Raw genomic sequence first — 19,131 nt, 5'->3', positions numbered from 1 at the left:
GCATTTAATCTGCTAGTTTTCAGAGTGTCCTTTTAATATATGAGCTACATACTACTATAGCTATGCCCATCATTCTCATCATTACCTCCAGAACTTTCGGAGCACTTGTAGGGGGGATCACTCTATTAAATGGCACCCTAGTCATAGTATTCTTGTAGCCAGTGGAGATGCTAACTGACCGAACCTCCTGCCTCAAAGTGGGTTGCTTCCTGCCACGCTCCTAGAGATGCCCTGCCTTCCAGAGCCCACTGTCCTGAACATTCTAAATCCAGGAGGGCTCCCACCAGTGTCGCTACAAAGCAGAGACCGGGCTTCCACAACCCTCTCACCTTGAGGCACATCTCCGCGTTCTTTCTGAATCTACAGCCCCCTTATGATCTCTCGTGCTGTCTTTTCTTGCTTTCCTACCTCTGGTCCTGCCTACATTCATTAGCTTTCAGACCCACTTTGGAGTCTGGAGGTTCTATTGATTTTCTGATTTTGTTGAAAATATAAATTACTTCTGCGTTTCCTATGCTCTTTGGTGTTCTGGATGATTTCTAGGAAAAGAAGAATAATTTTTATCTTTGTGGGTCAAACTGGAAATGTTTTGTTTTTCACCTTTTTATAGGCTTCTTAAAAGTTCACTTTCTATGCCATACCTCAGCCTCAAACTCTGATCAAGGCATTGACCAAAAATGGGAAGGAGAAGAAGAAAAGGACAGCTCAAAGATTAAACAGAGTTTTATTATAACGTGGAATATTTTTCTAAGATTCCTAGCCATGAGTTGGTGTGTTTGCTCTGGCTGCTGTAACGAAATAGCATAGACTGGATGGCTTAAACAATAGAAATTTGCTTTCTTCCAGTTCTGGATGTTGGCAATCTGAGATTAGGGTCCCGGAACGGGTTCCAGTGATGACTGGATGGCTTAAACAATAGAAATTTGCTTTCTTCCAGTTCTGGATGTTGGCAATCTGAGATTAGGGTCCCGGAACGGGTTCCAGTGATGGCTGTTCTTTTGTTTTCTTCAAGATAAGTCACTTATTTCCTAAGTGGCAGGTAGCTACCTTCGTACTGTGCTCTCACACGGTAGGGAGAGAAGAGAAAGAGAAAGAGAGAGGAAGCGAGCATTCTGTTGTCTCTTCTCACTTTTGTGTATCTGTGTCTGTGCTCAGTCACTCAGTTGTGTCCAGCTCTTTTTAGACCCCATAGACTGTAGCCCACCAGGTTTCTCTGTCCTTGGGATTCTCCAGGCAAGAACACTGGAGTGGGTTGCCATGTCCTCCTCCAGGTGTTTTCCTGACCCAGGGATCCCACCTGCATCTCTGGCCTCTCCTGCATTGACAGCTGTCTTCTTTAACCACTGAGCAATGTGGGAAGGACACTGAAATCAGATCAGATCAGAGATCTACTCTTAAGTCTCCATTTAATCTAAATTCCTTCCTTACTGTAGCCAGACTGGGGGGTTAGGGCCTCCACGTGTGAATTTGGGGAGGCAGACACAGTTCAGCCCATGGCAGTTGGTTTGTCTGGTTTACTGCAAGTTTAGCAAGTCTGAGTCTCAGACATTGCCACTCTCCTGTCTCATTGAAACCGTTCTGTCGGGAGGCAGACCTGAGTAGACCAGACGCAGAATTAAGGTGGTGAAGGGACCTGGGTCCTCAGCCCTCAGGGACCAGTGGGGAATCATGATCTGGAGATGACGGCTGAGGTCATGGGAACCCTCCTGATGTTCCCCCGCTCTCCTGCTTGGCGCTGTTCTTATGCTTTTCTACAGGAATCCTCACATGTAGGTCAGGATACTTTTTTGTCTGTATGCCCTTCTGTCACATGTTCCCTGGGCCGTGAGAGGAGCTGTTGAGATCTGTGGCAGGAACCCGAGCTCTTTAATATTTGCGTTTGTCCCAGCTCTGAGGGTACATAATGTTAAGTGGGTGCCTGAATGAATAGATGCACGCAGGATGGGATGATGGGCTCACGTACGCACAACCAGATGTAGAGACGGGGTAAGCACCCGTGTGCCGTGGACGACACCAGCAAGGGTGGTGGTGGGCAGTTCTTTCTCTTTGCCCCGTCTCTAGCATGACCGCTGGGTGAAAGAATGGCGTCCAAGAGTCAGAAAGTTCCAACGGCTGTGACAGCCTCAGACTTTCACTTTATCCTTTTGTTTTCTTCAAGATAAGTCAGATCCTCAGTTGAATTTTAGATAAGTTTCAGATCAGACTTAACATCTTAACAGAAGTATCAGAGGAAAGACACAAAGATGATTGAAGAACTAGGAAAGCAGTTACAGAAAGCAAAGGTCAGAGATCTGGGATTTCTCATCATTGTCAGAGAAATGAGAGGAAGTTGAGCTGGCTCCAGTGATATTAACATAATCCAAGGATGAATAGACTGCATTGGGCAGCCCCTGTGAGCTTTGCCTCTGAACCCATAGGAGTCACCATATTTTAGCTATTTAAGAAGGCAGAGAAGGTCACTGATTTGGATTCCATTAATGGAGAAATAAAGACATTTTCAGAAACACTTAGGACACCAAAGACGTTAATTTGAAGTGAACTACCTTACCCACATATCTCAGGAAGTTTTATCAAGGAAGTATTGTGCTTAGTGCTTCAACCTATGGGTTTTACTTTGATCTAAACCTTTGATTTAAGGTTTATTAACAGGTCAAAGACTGCTTGTCTTGATTGAGCAGAGAGAGAGTTCTGTAGGCAGGGCTAGGCTTTCATATGGAAAGTCTTCTAGTCTTTCCCCTCCAAAGGGTGTCTGGACTCTTAGGAAATTCTTCTTATCATGGGGTGGAAGTCTTGTGTGCCAGACACAGTGGTTCCTAAGTGGACCTGTCACTTCTGGGCACATTTGGGAATGTGAGGTTAGAAATGGTGGTTCTTGAGTCTGAGGTGGATGGATCCTGGCAGAGAGGAGGAGGTGTGACATGAAGAACCTCACCTGTGCAGGTGAGATGCGCTGCCATCCTTATTGTCTTTTGGCAAACCCTACAGAGTTGGTTCAGTAAGAATTGGTTCAGTTGATGATCATGTTCATTGCCTCCCTTAGAAAAGCTTCTCAGGGAAGGGCAGCTGGGATGAATTGGGAGATTGGGATTGACATATATACATTACTATATATATATAAAATAGATAACAGATGAGAACCTACAGTACAGCACAGGGAACTCGACTCCGTGCTCGTGGTGACTTAAATGGGAAGGAAATCCAAGGAAGAGGGGATCTATGATACATATGGCTAATTAACTTTGCTGTACAGAAGAAACTGACAAACCAGTGTAAAGCAATTATACTCCAATAAAAAAAAGAAAGAAAAGTTTCTCAGAGGACTCTAGGAACTGGGAGCAACAATGTTGCATTGACTGTGACTGTGAGCAGCAATATTGCACGGATTGTGACTGTGAGCAACAAGATTGCATTGCAAATCAACTTCCCCACACTTTTAGGTTTTTTTGTTGTTGTTGCATGATCTTCTGTGCATCAAAATCCATTTTGGACATTTCCCTCTCCTGTGGTTTGCCTTTACTACTTATCTAACAGTTTTTTTGTAATTCTGAGGAATTTTGGTCAGTTTTTTTTCTTATAAATAAGTCTTCATGTTTATTTAGCTTTCAGAGCAAAAACTATCATTTTTAAACAAAATTTAAAATAAGTGTGCAGACTTAACAGTTCTTCTCTACCCTTCCCTTCACTCTGTCTCATGCGGAATTTAAAGAATTTTGTGGACGTGCTAGTTGTGTAGAAATTTGACCCTGGCATTAGATTCTTAGAGAAAATCTTAAGAAGGAACTATTTTGAGCTTATCTCTCAGATCAATTGAAGATTCTCATTTCTTATTTGACATGTTTTAAAATCGAATACTTATAACATCCATTAAAAAAAAAAAGGTAAAAAAGTATTTCCATTTCTTCCCAGGCCTTTTGACGTGCATATATAACTTAACAATCAGTTTGATTATCTCTGGCTTCAGGTCTCAGGAAATGTTTGTCTTCAGTATCAGTCAAAAGTCACTTTCCTCAGCCTTTCATCCTGTTTCCCCTGCCCTCGATGCCCCCCTGACTCCTGGGGAAGCTCCAGGCTGACCTCCAGCTCTCCAAGGGATCATTCTGAACCTCAAGCCTGCCTTCATACTCCTCCAGGGGTTCTCTTTCCCTGCAGAACAAGTAACCCAGATCTCCTGGGACAGCAAAGCAGGCCCTGTATCCTCACGGCCTCGCCCTGCTCCTTCCCCGTGGACTTGGAGCCCTGCAGATGCTGATGACTTGCTAGTACCTTGTCCTGCTTGTCTCCTCTCACTTCAGGGCTGTTACACCTGTTTTGTCCTCTGTCTGGAGTGCCCCGCGGTTATCACCCAGCCAGTACTTGAGAATGAGCCAGGTGTCCCCCATAGAAAGTCCTCCGTGGCCCGTAAACTTGTCCCAGGAGTCCAGTGGTCATGCCCCTCTCCTGTCAAGTTGACCGGCTCTCTATTCTGCCTCCTGCACTACCAGGATGCTCCCTGTAAAAGGCATTTGTCTTTTCTATCTCCAAGCAGGCAGATGCTTCCCAGATATGTAACATGCTTCTGCTGCATCTAATCTTATGAACCTCAAGTTATAGAACTGGGAAAACTTATTTTTTGTGTGATGTCCTAGCAGAAGTTGAATTCTTTTGTATTTTCGCTGAATCCCCCAGAACTAAAAGACGTTGTTTCCCCTTTACAAAGGCAGCCTGATGCATAATACTGAATAGAATAGGACTGCTTTCATTTTAGAGCCTGAAAGACTTGAGCTCTAATCCCAGTTGTAGGTGAATTGGTTGTATGAATTTGAGCAAATGACTTAGCTTCTCTGAGCATCTGTTTACTTATCTGTAAAGAAGGCCAGTGACAGAACTGGACCAAGGATTAGAGACCATGTATCTGTAATTCCTAGCTGAGTGTTTTGGCCTGTGTTGTGTTCAATAAATGTCAGCCATCCATTAGGTTATGGATTTCTGGATTTTCTCTTTCTGGCCTATTTTTTTGTTATTTTTCAGTTCTACACACATAGTCAACTTTTAACGTTAGGAGAGAATTTCTTCCTGTGGTGTTTAGATGGGTGAAAATGCTCTACATCCAGAAAGATATCCCATGATGATAATTTAGAACAGTTAATGGGAGAATCATATAAACCTAGGGGGACCCAGTATAACCAGTATTGTTGTTGCTCAGTCGCTAAGTCATGTCTGACTCTTTGCAACCCCAGGTACTGCAGCACGCCAGGCTTCCCTGTCCTCCGCTGTCTCCTGGAGTTTGCTCAAGTTCATGTCCATTGAGTCGGAGATGCCATCTAATCATGAATAGATGCCTGAGGGATGAGATAATGGGCACACGTATGCACAATCGGATGTAGAGACCTTGTAAGCACCTGTGTGCCTTGGACACCAGTGAGGGCAGTATTGGGCAATTCTTTCTCTTTGACCCGTCTTTGAGCATGACTGCTAGTTGAAGTAATGGTGTCCTTTAAAAAGAATCAGAAAGAGGGGACAATGGCCCTGGTATCCTCAAACTTTCAGTTTATCCTTTTGTTTTCTTCAAGATAAGTCACATCCTCACTTGAATTTTAGATAAGTTTCAAATCAGACTTAAAGTCTTATAGAGGAATCAGAGGAAAGACTCAAAGATGATTGAAGAATTAAGAAGCTAGATATATACAGGGACGTTCAAGGATCTGGGATTATTCATCATTGACAGAAAAATGAGATGATGTTGCACTGGCTCTAGTGATATTAACACGATCCATAGGAAGAACAGCCTGAATGCTTGAGTTAAGCAGCCCCTGTGAGCTTTGTCTCTGAACCCATGGAAGTCACCATATTTTAGCTATTTAGGGAGGCAGAGAAGGCCACTGGTTTGGGTTACATTTTAAATGAGAAATAAAGACATTTTCAAAAACCCTGAAGACACCAAGGACATTAATCTGAAGTAAACTGCCTTACACCTATCTCGGGAAGTTTTGTCAAGGAAGTATTGTATTGTACTTAGTTATAACCAGTTAGATCAGCAATGAAATGTCCAAAACTATAGAATGCCATTATGTAGTATGGGAGGTGACTTAGGAAGGAGCTTTCAAAACTAATTTCTTTAATAACGATAATAGCTTTAAATTGTAGTATTTTTACAAATCAGATTATAATTTTAATAAATCTATTTCTTGTAGATTTAGAGAATCTATTAAATTAATGTCACTTGTAAGTTCAGCAGCCTGTGAAGATGTTATATGAGTAACTGCTGCATTCCAGTCCTTTACTAAGTGCTTCCAAAATGAGTATGATTTAAAACAACAGCAACAAAACCTCAAGCACTTTAACTTCTACTGGGAGCTGTAAGTAACATTGAGAAACAAAAATATGGATTCACAGCAATTTACATAGGGTGGTGATTGTGTCATCGGTGATACAATTCTTCACCAACAATTCATCATAGTAAGACATCTACACTCCTAGATTCTGCAATTAGAACTTAGAAGCTTAGGACTTCCCTGATTGACCAGGGGTTAAGACTTCATCATTCAGTACAGGGTGTGCGGGTTCCATATTGAGTCAGGGAGCAAAGATCCCTCATGCCTTGCGGCCAAAAAGCTGAAACACAAAACAGAAACAGTATTGTAACACATTCAATAAAGACTTTAAAAATAGTTCACATCCAAAAAAAAAGAAATTCTTAAAAAAAAAAAAAAAAAAAAAGAACTTAGAAGGTGATTTAAAGTGATACCAGGTCTCTCTTTCACTCAACTGTGAGATTTGTCAGTTGGATTTACAAGTATTGCCATGAACCGCAAGGAGAGGCCGGTATACGTTCTAGAACAGGGGTTCACAGTCTTTTTCTGGGAAGGACCACAGAGTAAATATTTTCAAGTTTTCAGGCCATCTGGTCTCAGTGGCCGCTACTCAACTTTGCTCGCTGGAAACTGCAGACACCTATGAATGGCATGAGAGCAAATGGATGTGGCTGTGAGCCAATCAAACTTGATTTACAAAGTCAGGCTTGGCACATGGGCTCATTCTGGAGTAATAACTGGCAATCCTAGTTTCACTCTTAACTGTAATAATAATTTCTTGGCCCACAAAATCCTTAAACGCCTGGTATTTCACTTCTGTTCACTTGAACATAGTTTGCTGTTTTTCAGAAATTTATAATATGCCACTCCCAAAGCCACCCTTTCTCTTAGGTCTCTACTTTATTCTGTGAGTTGCGTAAGAGACCTTGCTTGCATTACATTCTTAATGGATATGAGCTGGATTTTTATTTCAAGGGTCTCAACACCTCCACTCAGCATGTGAGACAAGGATTTTCATTCTTTCCCATCTCTGATTTCTTCAGTGCCCTGGATGTGTCTGAACATCACTGCAGGATTTTGAGCAGATGCTCCAGGGCTCACATGACACAGTTAACATTTTCAACCACGTGTCATTGACTGGGAAATTCACACATACATGCCACACATTTTTTCAGCTCATGGGGTCCTGCTAAACATTTCCCCCCAAGGTCTTCAAAAGAAGAGAATTAAAAATGTCTTGGAACATATGGATTAGCACTTCTTGCAACTTGTATCCTGGCGGGGTCTCTGGTTTAAAAAGACAGGCAGCTGTTGGTGAGATAGGACTGCACATTTTGCTAAAGGATCGTTGATTCTTTAGGTCCTATGCATTCCTACCTCTGCTTCTCTCTCTCTTTAAATTAAGTCCAAATTGAGGGAGGGATCAAGGGAAGATCAGAACCTTCTTAGGAGAAAAGACACAAGGATTTTCATTCCATCCTTTGGTGGGGTTCTTCCCAGAAATCTGTTTATTCAGCTGTCAGGTTTTACTCTCTTGACTGAGAGAGTCCCCTAAAGCTGCATCTCTCGTATGATTGCTTTATGTAGTCAAGGCTCCTGACTAGTGTGCAGGATACAGTTACATAAACATCAGTTATTTGACCCCTTTCCATTTGCAGCTGTTTTCATTTCGCTTTTCCTAGAAGAACCGCCAAGTGATTCTCAGTCATTTAGGCTTCTGACCCTGTCCACTCTCAGGAGGTCTTTAAAAGATTGTTGAGATATTTTGTTTAGAACGTCTGAAAATTTAAGGTGCAGAATTTTCATGGTCTGCCCAAAGCTGGCATCTAAAAATAAAACATAAGCTGACTGGCAGCTTGAGAGGTGCCCAGATCAGCAGATGGTGTGAAATGCAAGACGTGTAAAATGAAAATATATGCGGGAAAATACAGAACTCTTTCCTATTTATTGAAGGTCTGATGGGAACATGGGCTCTTGGTAGACGCAGTGGACTCTCAGGTTGGGGGGATGTTGGAGACAGAAGGAGTCTGTGTTCTAGCCAGGCACTGGAGGAGATCCCGCCTGAGGCCATTAGGATGAGACAGGAAGGCGTGGTCTGAGAACAAACGCAGTGTCACGTGGAGGGTCCCTCTCGGGCACAGCAGGCAGGCCCAGTGTGCCCGGCACCTCCCCACCCAGTATGGAAAGAAGCCTTCAGGTGTGCTACTCAGGCTCACCCCTGCCTCTGCCTGCCCGACATTTTCAATCAAAGGCTTGTCTGGTGACAGTGGTGCTGCTGAAGGCGCCCCTCCAGCAATGTTGATGATGTGAGTCTGGAGGCGATACGGTGTATGATGGAAATTGAAGACAGAGACGAAAGCAATTTTGTCCAGTTAGAACATGTGGCAAATCACTTAAGATTAGACTTATTTTGAATGGATGAGTCGAAAGGTGATCTGCATAAGCAAAAAAGGGGAGAAGCGGAGAGTCACGGGATTTCTCATGACAGAATTTGAAGAACTTTGGGTGTCTTGCAGAGGATGAGATGGTTGGATGACATCACCAACTTGATGGACATGAATTTGAGCAAGCTCCAGGAATTGGTGATGGACAGAGAGGCCTGGCGTGCTGTGGTCCGTGGGGTCGTGAAGAGTCGAACACGACTGTGCGACTGAACTGATCTGAGGTGTCTGCACATTGCATGTGATTGGTTTGAACTGGTGCTGAATGACGACTTCTCCCAAGCAAAAGCATGTGCAGTGTGTCCACATCAAACAAAAACAAAATAACGATATCAACAAAAACTCCTCTACCTTCATGTATTTTACTAAGAACTGGATTTCCAGAAAACGGGTTGATAATAACTAATGGATGAACATTGACTAATTGATTGACCGTGAGTTAACTAACATGTGCTTTCCCATGCATCTTGACCCAGTCAAACTCCCTACTGCAGAGGGGAACCTGAGCCTGGGTTGGGAGCAGGGGGCTCAGAGTTGCCCAGCTTGCAGATGGTGAGTGTGGATGGGATTCAGGCCTAGGCCCCTCACTGCTGTGGGGTTTTTTTGAATACCGTCTCCCACCTCCACTGTTGTAAACCATTCAATAGAAGACTCAGCTTTCCCAGAGGTCGCATCATGAAAGGATGCTTGAGTGCTCAGTCGCTTCCGTTGCTTTGTGACCACATGGACTGTAGCCCGCCAGGCTCCTCTGTCCATGGGATTCTCCAGGCAAGAATACTGGAGTGGGTTGCTATGCCTTCCTTCAGGGCATCTTCCCGACCCAGGGATTGAACCTGAGTCTCCTCCACTGTAGATTCTTTACTGCTGAGCCACTGGGGAAATGAGAAGATAATCTTAGGTGATTCTCCTGACTTGAATGGTAGACTGAGGAGGAATTAGATTTTTGACTACGAGGTTCGTTATCGTTTAAATGAAGGACAGTGAAAGCATCATGAAAAAAACAGGTCTTTTCAAAGCCTAAGGCTGAACTAGCCCCACTGTTGATGGCCCGTTGTATCTGTGAAGCAGACCTCGGTGTACAGTATCACCTTTCCTAGCAGTGACAGTGAGAACAGGAAGATGGGGACAGAGGAGAGAACACTGACCTGGGGGGAACCCTGGGGACGTGGTGGGTCTAGTCCACCACTGAGGAAGCAGCCCCGGGAGTCCAGTCCTTGTCCCTGGGCTAATGACCTCATCTGTGAATGAGGGGTTTGGAGAAAACAATCCTAATTTCTCATCCAGCTTTATTCTTTCTTGATTATGTGAACAAAGTGCGGAGCATCTATGTAAAAACTATTCTGTTAAATCATGAAAGGGAAAAAAGATCTGACCCACTAGGAGCTAAAAGGTTTCCGGTGCTGGTGTGGTTGGGAAATGGGGCCCAGGCGTTTGTTATGAGACAGTGTGGAGAAAATCCCGTTAGAAGGAGTGTTGACGATGGGGTTCCAACGGGAATGACTTCAGCACACATTCTTTGCCCAAACTCAGGCAAAAATCCATTGGAGTTCTTTTTCTTCTTGCTTTCTGTATTTGTTTTTTGATGATAAAGAAGCCGCAAACTCAAGAACTACAACCAGTTTATCCTCAACAACCTTTGGAAAATCAGAAACCTGTATGTGAAACGAGTGTGATACCCTAGAGCAAATACCTGATGCACACGCAGCAAAGTGATGCCACTCAGGCTCCCAACCTTTAGGACTACTTCCTTGGTCCCTCCGGGGAATGGTCCTGAGCTCTTCACCCAGTGGCAGCTGCCAGAACTGTAGGCTTAGTGACCACTTAACCTTTATCAATTCATGTCTTATCACTGTGCTGCTTTAAACTCTGACTCAGGTATGCAGCTGGGAAGCAGAATAGCATCGTTGTTTTTCTTTTTTTTTTAATGATTTTATAACTTATTTATTTATGGCTGTGCTGATTGAAAATAAAATAAAAATGATTTATTTTGAATGATTTTAAAATTTGTTTATTTATGGCTGTGCTGGATCTTCATAGCTGTGTGGGTTTAGAGCAGAGGCTACTCTCTAGTTATGGTGTTTGGGCTTCTCATTGTGATGGCTTCTCTTGCTGTGGTTGACAGACTGTGAGGTGCACGCACTTCAGTTGTTGTGCAGCATCTGGGCTCGGTAGTTGCAGCTCCCAGACTCTTGAGCACAGGCTCAATAGTTGTGGCGCATGGGCTTAGTTGCTCCATGGCCTGTGGGATCTTCCCGGATCAGGGATCAAACTTGTGTCTCCTACATTGGCAGGCAGATTCTTTACCACTGAGTCCCCCAGGAAGACCCTCGTATTTCTTTTAAATACAAAGATACTGCCCCATATAAAATAGATATAGTATAAGTCTCTCAAGTTAGTCTAAATTGTTGATTAGCCCAGATAGGAGTTTATCAATTTTATTGATCTTTTCAAAGAACCAGATTTGATTTTGTTTAATTTTCTCTATCATTGCCTGATTTTAATTTCATTAATTTCTGCTCTAATTTTGTTACTTCCATCCTTCTGCTTGCTTTGTGCTTAATTTTCTCTTCCTTCCCTACTTTCCCAAGATGAAATTTTATGTTATAGACATTAAGTCTTCTTTTTTAACATTCAAATTTAATGCTATCAACTTCCCTCTAAACACTGCTTTTGCTGCATGGCACAAATTTTAATAGGTGGAATTTTTCTTTACACTTTCTTCAAAATATTTTTAAATTTCCTTAAGATTTCTCTTGAGTGATGGATTATCTAGAAGTATATTGTTTAACTTCCAAATATTTGGGGACTCTTCCAACTACTTTCCTACTACTGATTTCTAGTTTCATTCTGTTCTGGCCTGAGAATACTTTGTAGGATTTATATCCTTCCAAATGTGTTAAAGATGGTTTTATCACCCAGGATATGGTCTGTTACAGTGACTTTCCCTTGTATTTCGGAGAAGACCATGTTTTCTGCCATTGTGAAACGGTATGTTCTACAAATGTCAACTTGATTGGTGATTCAGCTCAGTGTGAAGTCACCAACTCTCATAGTGGATTTGTCTGTTCTTTCTGTTCTATCAGTTTTTGCCTCGTGTATTTTGACTCTGTGGTTGTTGGATATGCATTGGGGATTATTATGTATTATTGGAGAATTCACCCTTTTCCATTAAGTAAAGTCACTCTTCATCCGTGATAATCTCCCTTCCTCTGAAGTTGGCTATTGAAGTTAATATGACTGTGGCAGCTTTGATTAGTGTCAACAGGTATTTCAAACAGTGCTCTTCATAAAAACAGAAGCTGGTTGAGGTTCAGGAACACATATCATATTAGAATCCCCTTCTTTCAATCTTAAAAATGCATTCCAGTGTACATTAGATGCGGGCTTCCCAGGTGGCTTAGTAGTAAAGAATCCGACTGCCAATGCAGGAGATGCAGGTTCAGTCCCTGGGTCGGGAAGATCCCCTGGAGAAGGAAATGGCAACCCACTCCAGTATTCTTGCCTGGGAAATCCCATGGACAGAGGAGCCTGGCGGACTGCAGTCCACGGGGTCACAAAGAGTCAGACACGACTTAGCAACTAAACAACAACAGCGACAATGATACATTAGCTGCAGACAAATACTATTTGATTCCCTTTACCTGAGGTGCCTGGAATAGGCAGATTCCTAGAGTCAGAAAGTACAGGAGTTGGGGTTGGGGAGTGAGGACGGGGAATGGCAGTTAGTGTTAATGGGGACTGTGTTTCAGTTTAAGAAGGTGGAACATTCAGGAGGCTGATGATGGTGAGAGCTGCCCAGCATCGTGAATGTACTTAGTGCCACTGAACTGAACAGCTACATATGGTTAAAACAGTGTGTTTTATATTATGTGACTTTTACGACAATACAAAATATTTTTAAAAAATGACTAAGATACACTCAAGACTCTGAGAGATAGAGTTAAGAGCAAGTGAGCTCGCTGCTCTTTGCCTCATGCTTTCCCACTCCCCACGCAGTCTGACCCCTGCACTGCGAACCCCCCACAGAACCTGTGCTTCCACGGAACCAGGGAAGAGTGCGAAGAGCTGCACATGGTACGGGTCTCTTGTGGCTGCTGTAAAACATGACTGCAAATCTGGTGGCTAAAAACAACGTCGTTTTCTTCTCACTCAGTTCTGGAGGGAAAGGACGTGATCCGTTTCTGTGGGGACAGAGTCACGGCGTTGACGGGGCGGCTTCTTCTGAAGGTTCTGGCGGAGAGTCCGTCTCCTTGCCTTCTCCAGCTTCCAGACGCTGCCCACCTTCCTGCATCGTTTCAACCTCTTGCTTCCATCATCACATCTCCTATTTTCCCTCTGATCCTTCTCTGCCCTCTCTTATAAATACAAACCCCTTTATACTGGACCCCCCTGGACCATCCAGGATGCTCTCCTCATCTCAAGACCCTTACCTTAATCGTATCTGCAAACCTCTTTCCCTGTAAGGCTGCATCCCTGGGATGTGAGGATTAGGGTGTGGATGTCTTCCAGCCATGGCCGGCCCACTGCCCAATGCTCAAGATGTGGAGGTCTTGAGGGAAGTCACTGTTCAGCCCACCGCACAGGTGCCCTTCTCCTGTCTCAGCCATCATGTCACTCTCACCTGCAAAAATACACAAGGGGGCATTTCCAGGAAACTCCCTCCATGTGGAGACATGAGAGAGGGGACTCACAAATAAGCAAAAGCCAGGTTGATCTGGGAGTCTGATCTGAGACAGGTTCCCAAGGACGGAGCCCGAGTGGTCATGGGTGTTTGATGGGGGTGCCTCCGGGGCCTGGCCCGAGCCTGTTTGCCAGCCCCGCCACCCCCTCCCCACCTTTGCAGTACTTTGGACTGCAAAGAGATCCAACCAATCAATTCTAAAGGAAATCTACCTTGAATATTCATTGGAAGCACTGATGCTGATGCTGAAGCTCCAATCCTTTGGCCAGCTGATATGAAGAGTCAACTCATTGGAAAAGACCCTGATGCTGGGAAAGATTGAAGGCAGGAGGAGAAGGGGATGACAGAGGATGAGATAGTTGGATGGCATCACCGACTCAGTGGACATGAGTTTGAGCAAACTCTGGGAGATAGTGAAGGACAGGGAAGCCTGGCCTGCTGCAGTCCGTGGGGTCACAGAGAGTCGGATGTGACTGAGCGACTGAACAACAACAGCAACCCCTTATACTTCTCCTCTCTGCTCAGAAGCACAAGGGCTGACATGGCACCAGGGTGTTTCAGACTCTCAGCACCAGCAAGGGTTGGAGGACACAGGAAAAGAAAGCCCATAACCCTTCTTCTTTACTTTCTGACCTTAATGTTGCTTCTCCTGATGCCAGCTCCTGACCAACTGGACCAGTTTGGTTCTGTCCAGTAAGCTCTGGGTTCTGCTAACATCACCTCCATCCCCTTCCCTCCAGCCTGGGGTCTCGCGTGGGGTCAGGTGGGCTTCCTCTGTCTCTAATCTTTGGTTTGCCTCACCCTTGCTCCTCTAATGTGGCTGCACAATGCCTTCATTTCTGGGTAACTGTGCTATGGGTGTGTAGTAGTCTCCTCTAGCTCCTAACAAATCCCCCCCAAAGCTAGTGGCTCAAAACCACATTTACTGTCTGTCTCAGATTCTGTGGGTCTGGGGTCCAGGCACAGCCTTTCTGGGCCCCCTGACTCGGGCTCATCTCAAGACTGTCAACTGGGACAAAGACATCCCAAGCCCCACCAGGGACGGACCGGAGCTCCCTCACTCAGTGGTCGGCAGGATTCAGCTCCTTGTGGATGGTTTGTCTCGGGGCCTCCATCTCTCACGAGCTATTGGCTGGTGGCCTTAGTTTCTTGCTCCTTGGCCCTCGCCGTAGGGTGGTTCACAACACGATCACTAGCTTCTTCAGGGCAAGCGAGGGACGAGGCGACAGAGCATCGGCAAGAGAGATGACAGGAGGAAGACAAAGTCACGGTCTCCGCAGCCTCACCTGGGAAGTGACATCTGAGCCATCGCCTTTGCAGGTTCTGGTCATGGATCGGGTCACTTGGTCCCGCACACAAGGGGAAGGGGTAACACGGGTGTGAACCGGGGGGAGCATTGGGGGCCACCCGAGCAGCTGACTAGTGCAGACGCATGCCTCACCCTTAGGTGTCATTCCATATCCCATGATACAGTGCTTCTCTGAACCATCCTGATTGAGCTACCAAGTTCAGTGTCCATGAACAGATGCTTTTCTGCCTTTCTTGTCTGTACTGGTGAATCGGTAGGCTGGCTACTTGCAAATCCAGGGAAGTTTCTCCTCCCTGTTGGAGAAGGAGCTGCTTGTGGGAGGTTGTGTGTGCCCACGAAGCAGAGGAGTAAATGCCCATTCCATCCTGGAGGCTGGCAGAAGTTTCCAGAGCATGAACACCTTGGGCAAATCCACCATGCCCAACCCCAGTGGGCACAGATGCCCGAGCTTAGAAAAGCAATGCATTTCCACCGTATTTATTTTCAGTGTGTGAAAAAGTGTTAGTTGTTCAAACTATAGCCTGCCAGGGTCCTCTGTCTGTGGGATTCTCCAGGCAAGAACACTGGAGTGGATAGCCTATCCTTTCTCCAGGGGATCTTCCCAACCCAGGGACTGAACCCAGGTCTCTCGCATTGCAGGCAGATTCTTTACAGTCCAAGCCACCAGGAAGCTTTTCAGTGTACTCAGCTGCTATGCTTGGAGAACGTGGCCTGTCTGTTAGAAGGTCAGTTGCTTCTCTCCGAAGGTCGTTTCAGTGGCGACAGGGCATCCTAATCCTTCAGCAGGGCATCAGTGTGCCCCGCCTCCTGCCGATAAGCAGCCCTTTTGCATCTTTGTTCTTCTCTGCAGTTGCAGTTCCTCGGTAATCTCCACCGTGCACACAGCTCAGCCACACTGAAGGCTTGGCGATTGGATGTCTTATCGGACTCCCCACAGCTGCTCCAAGGGAGGTTTGAGCACTCGATCTTTGCAAGGGGATCACTGCAAAAGCAGGAGGAAATTTCTACGTCCAAATGATCCATTTTAGAACCACCGGCAACAGTTCACTTTTTCTGTCTTTGGAAGCTGTTGATCCAAATCAGTCGCATCCCTGCTCTCACTACTCCTTTTCATCTGTGAAGCGTGCACCATGAGCCTCCCACCATTAGTAAGTTGTTTGGTCTCTAAGTCATGTCCCACTCTTTTTTGACCCCATAGACTGTAGCCCTCCAGTGTCCTGTGCCCATGGGATTTCCCAGGCAAGGATTCTGGAGTAGGTTGCCATTTCCTTTTCCAAGGGATCTTCCGAACCAAGGAATTGAACCTGAGTCTCCCACATTGCAGACTGGGAAGCCCCGTTAGTAGGTATGAAATGCCTTGAACATACACTGATAAAGCTTGTGTTTTTCTGTGTCTATCCTATGGTCTTCCCCACACAAGACAAAATAGAAATCCAGTTCATCTGACATTTTCTTACTATCCCCCATCATTGAATGAATGACGATGCTTGAGAAAATATGACAATAATAGAATGATTGCCAACAGCATTTATTGGGGCTAAGTTGCTGGCTCAGATGGTAAAGAATCTACCTGCAATTCAGGAGACCCGGCTTCAATCCCAGGGTCGGGAAGATCCCTTGGAGAAGGGAATGGCAACCCACTCTTGTATTCTTGCCTGGAGAATCCCATGGACAGAGGAGCCTAGCGGGCTGCAGTCCATGAGGTCACAAAGCATCAGATACGACTGACCGACTGACTTTCACTTTTCACTTTCACTTTCAAGTTTAATGTGTGTTTCATTTTACTTAATCCCAAGCATTTAACATGTTTTATCTTACTTAATTCTGGTAATAAAATTCCTCCCACCCTTTTCCGGATATGAAAACAGAGGCTTGGGGAGACTAAGGGACTTGCCCATAGGCACACAGGGTTTAGGAGGCAGAGCTGGGATTCCAGTCCCAGCTCCTGTGTTCATGGCCAGTGCTGTCCCTGAACAGCAGGGAGAGACTCCCCCTCCCACCCCTCAAAATCAGGCACCACCCCTGGGTCATGCCAGAGTATACCTGGACATTTTGCACTCGTTTCCTTCCCTCAGTTTCTTCTCCTTCACAGGCCTCGGCTTCGTCCTTGGACAGACTGACTCCTCCAGACCCAAGGACTCCACCCCTCCCCCAAGCCTTTCTGCTTTTGCCATAAAAGCCTCCCTGTCCTTTCTCGAACCTCTACCCTTGTGTGTGTGTTCTGTGTCTGTTACCTGCTCAGCCTCCAGCTCCGTGGGCTGGTGGGGCTGGGGTCTGCTCTGCGAAGGTGCTGTTTCTGCACCGCCACCCGCGGGATGCAGCTGCCTGTCTGCAGGGGTCTCCTCGAGGGGAGGGCTGGCTGCCTGGCACCTGGCAGTGGGCGGGTTCGGGTCCCAGGTGTCCTCATCTTACTCATTCTCATCCAGTGTCCCTTCGGTGGAGACCCGGGTTGTGAGCTGTGCTGTGCTCTCCATGAACTCGTCCCCTAGTGGACAAGACAGATACTCAGAGAGTTACGGTCGTGAGATTTCTGTGCGGATGCAGTTGAGTATGGGTGCTGGGTGGGGGTTGGGTGGCACAAACAAGGAGCCCCTAACTCGGCCCAGGAGGTCCTGGAAGGTTTGCTGGCCCAGATCCTGGCCCGGGTCTTACATGGTGTCTCTCCGGGGTGAGGGTACAGGGCGACCGATGGGCATGCCTGGGGAGCCGGAGCCGGCAGTGCCCTGATTCTGCTGGGTAAACTCCCAAGGGCACTTTCTGGGCCTTTCGAAAGTGAAAGTGAAAGTGTTAGTCATTCACTCGTGTCTGACTCTGTGACCCCCCCCGGACTGTAGCCTGCCAGGCTCCCCTGTCCATGGGATTCTCCAGGCAAGAATACTGGAGTGGGCTGCCATTCCCTTCTGCAGGGGATCTTCCCGACCCAGGGATGGAACCCAGGCCTCCTGCACTGCAGGTGGATTCTTTAGTGTCCGAGTCACGGGGAGGCCCATTCCAGAACTAGACAGCTTTGAGCTCGCTGGCCTCCTGGTTCCCCATCAGAGGCACACCTGGTGACCTTCCTCCTGAGCAGGTGGATCTGAGGCTGCCCGCCCTGAGAGCTGACAGGCGGCGTTCTGTACTGAGCAGGTCTGTCAGGTGCCGCTGACCTGCTCTCTGCTTTCAGGGGCTTTCCTTTCTGCCAAGAACGGAAGCTCCACCCCTTCCTCATGCCCTCTGACATCCTGCTGGGGACCAGAGGCAGCTGTTCTTCCTGAATGGCCTTTCTCCAGGCTCACTGCTTCCCTGCTGAAGTTCAAGGGCACTCTCATCGGATCTCCTGCCCCCCACAAGCTGCTGCATCTTTCTCAATTCCATAGAAGGCAGTTTCTTGAAGCCTCGGATCCTCCCTCTGGGATCCATACGCAGCTGCAGTGAAACATCGCTGGTTAGACGGACACATGCTCATCTGGAGGCTGAACCTGGCAGCAGGCAACGGCGCTCCTGACTCTGCTTTCACATCTGCGGGGCCGAATTAAGCGCATTCAACTCAGGAATCTTTCTAAATTAGGTAGTTTTGCCTGGAAGGTTCAAATGTTCGCAACTCAAGCGTCTCTACAGACATGATTTCTCTTTTTTTAATGTTTAACTTTTATTTTTTTAACTCGTTTATTTTAAATCGGAGGACAATTGCTTTACAATGTTGTGTTGGTTTCTGCCATACATCAACATGAATCGGCCATAGAAATACGTGTCCCCTCTCTCTTGAACATTCTTTCTCACCTCCCACCCCATCCCATCCCCCACTCATGATTTCTTTATAAACTGATTTTTCTCATCAGTATAAGAAGAGAAGAATTAGCATTGCATACTTAAAATAATCATAATGAGTCTACTTCATAAAATATATTTATTTACTATATTACTATATATACATATATATATATCTTGAAATATAAAAGCCAATAATTAAAAATTTGGTGAGAAAATAAAGTCCTTCATAGGAATAACTGTGGGCGAGAGTAAGGATTTGGTTTGGCATAGCTGGCAGAGTTTTTATCTCAGGAACCTATATGCCACCACCTGGGCTGTACATGTCTTTGCTCAAACGGCTTCTGTTTCAGTCCTGCACAGTGGCTCCCAGTTATTCTGTCCCTTTAGAGCAAGCTAGTACAGCCTCTGCTTTTGCCAGTAGCTTGAATACCTCTTCCTGATAGGAGCAGATCTGAAATCTTTCTTTGGGCTCAAGCACTTTAATCGTTGAAATACGTTGCAAGTGCAAGCGAATCAAGACTGTCTGCCCAGACTTGAGGACCTCGAGACTCTTCTTGGCAACCTGCCTAGAACCCCAAAGCCATCTGTAATTTGCATATAGATGAACTTTATGAGATTAAAAATAAACGCGCGACCATAATATTTATTTGTCTGCCTTTG

At 45.7% G+C, this 19,131-nt stretch overlaps 1 protein-coding gene and 1 long non-coding RNA gene across 7 annotated transcripts in view; both read left to right on the top strand.

The window, feature by feature from the left end:
• The window catches only part of ADCY2 (adenylate cyclase 2), a 436,561-nt gene that overhangs the window by 123,648 nt on the left and 293,782 nt on the right, over nt 1–19,131 (top strand). The gene's annotated exons all lie outside the window — the stretch shown is intronic.
• Nucleotides 12,550–16,924, top strand: LOC145517631 (uncharacterized). The gene is made up of 4 exons (XR_014062215.1): nt 12,550–14,732; nt 15,361–15,446; nt 15,572–15,869; nt 16,814–16,924. It is a non-coding gene; the product is annotated as an uncharacterized LOC145517631 (long non-coding RNA).

Source organism: Giraffa tippelskirchi, chromosome 8 (genome assembly GCF_054371585.1).
Source record: "Giraffa tippelskirchi isolate mGirTip1 chromosome 8, T2T-mGirTip1v1.2.pri, whole genome shotgun sequence".
Lineage (NCBI taxonomy): Eukaryota > Metazoa > Chordata > Mammalia > Artiodactyla > Giraffidae > Giraffa > Giraffa tippelskirchi.
The sequence above is the reverse complement of the archived record's forward strand: the minus strand, read 5'-3'. Positions and strand labels throughout refer to the sequence as shown.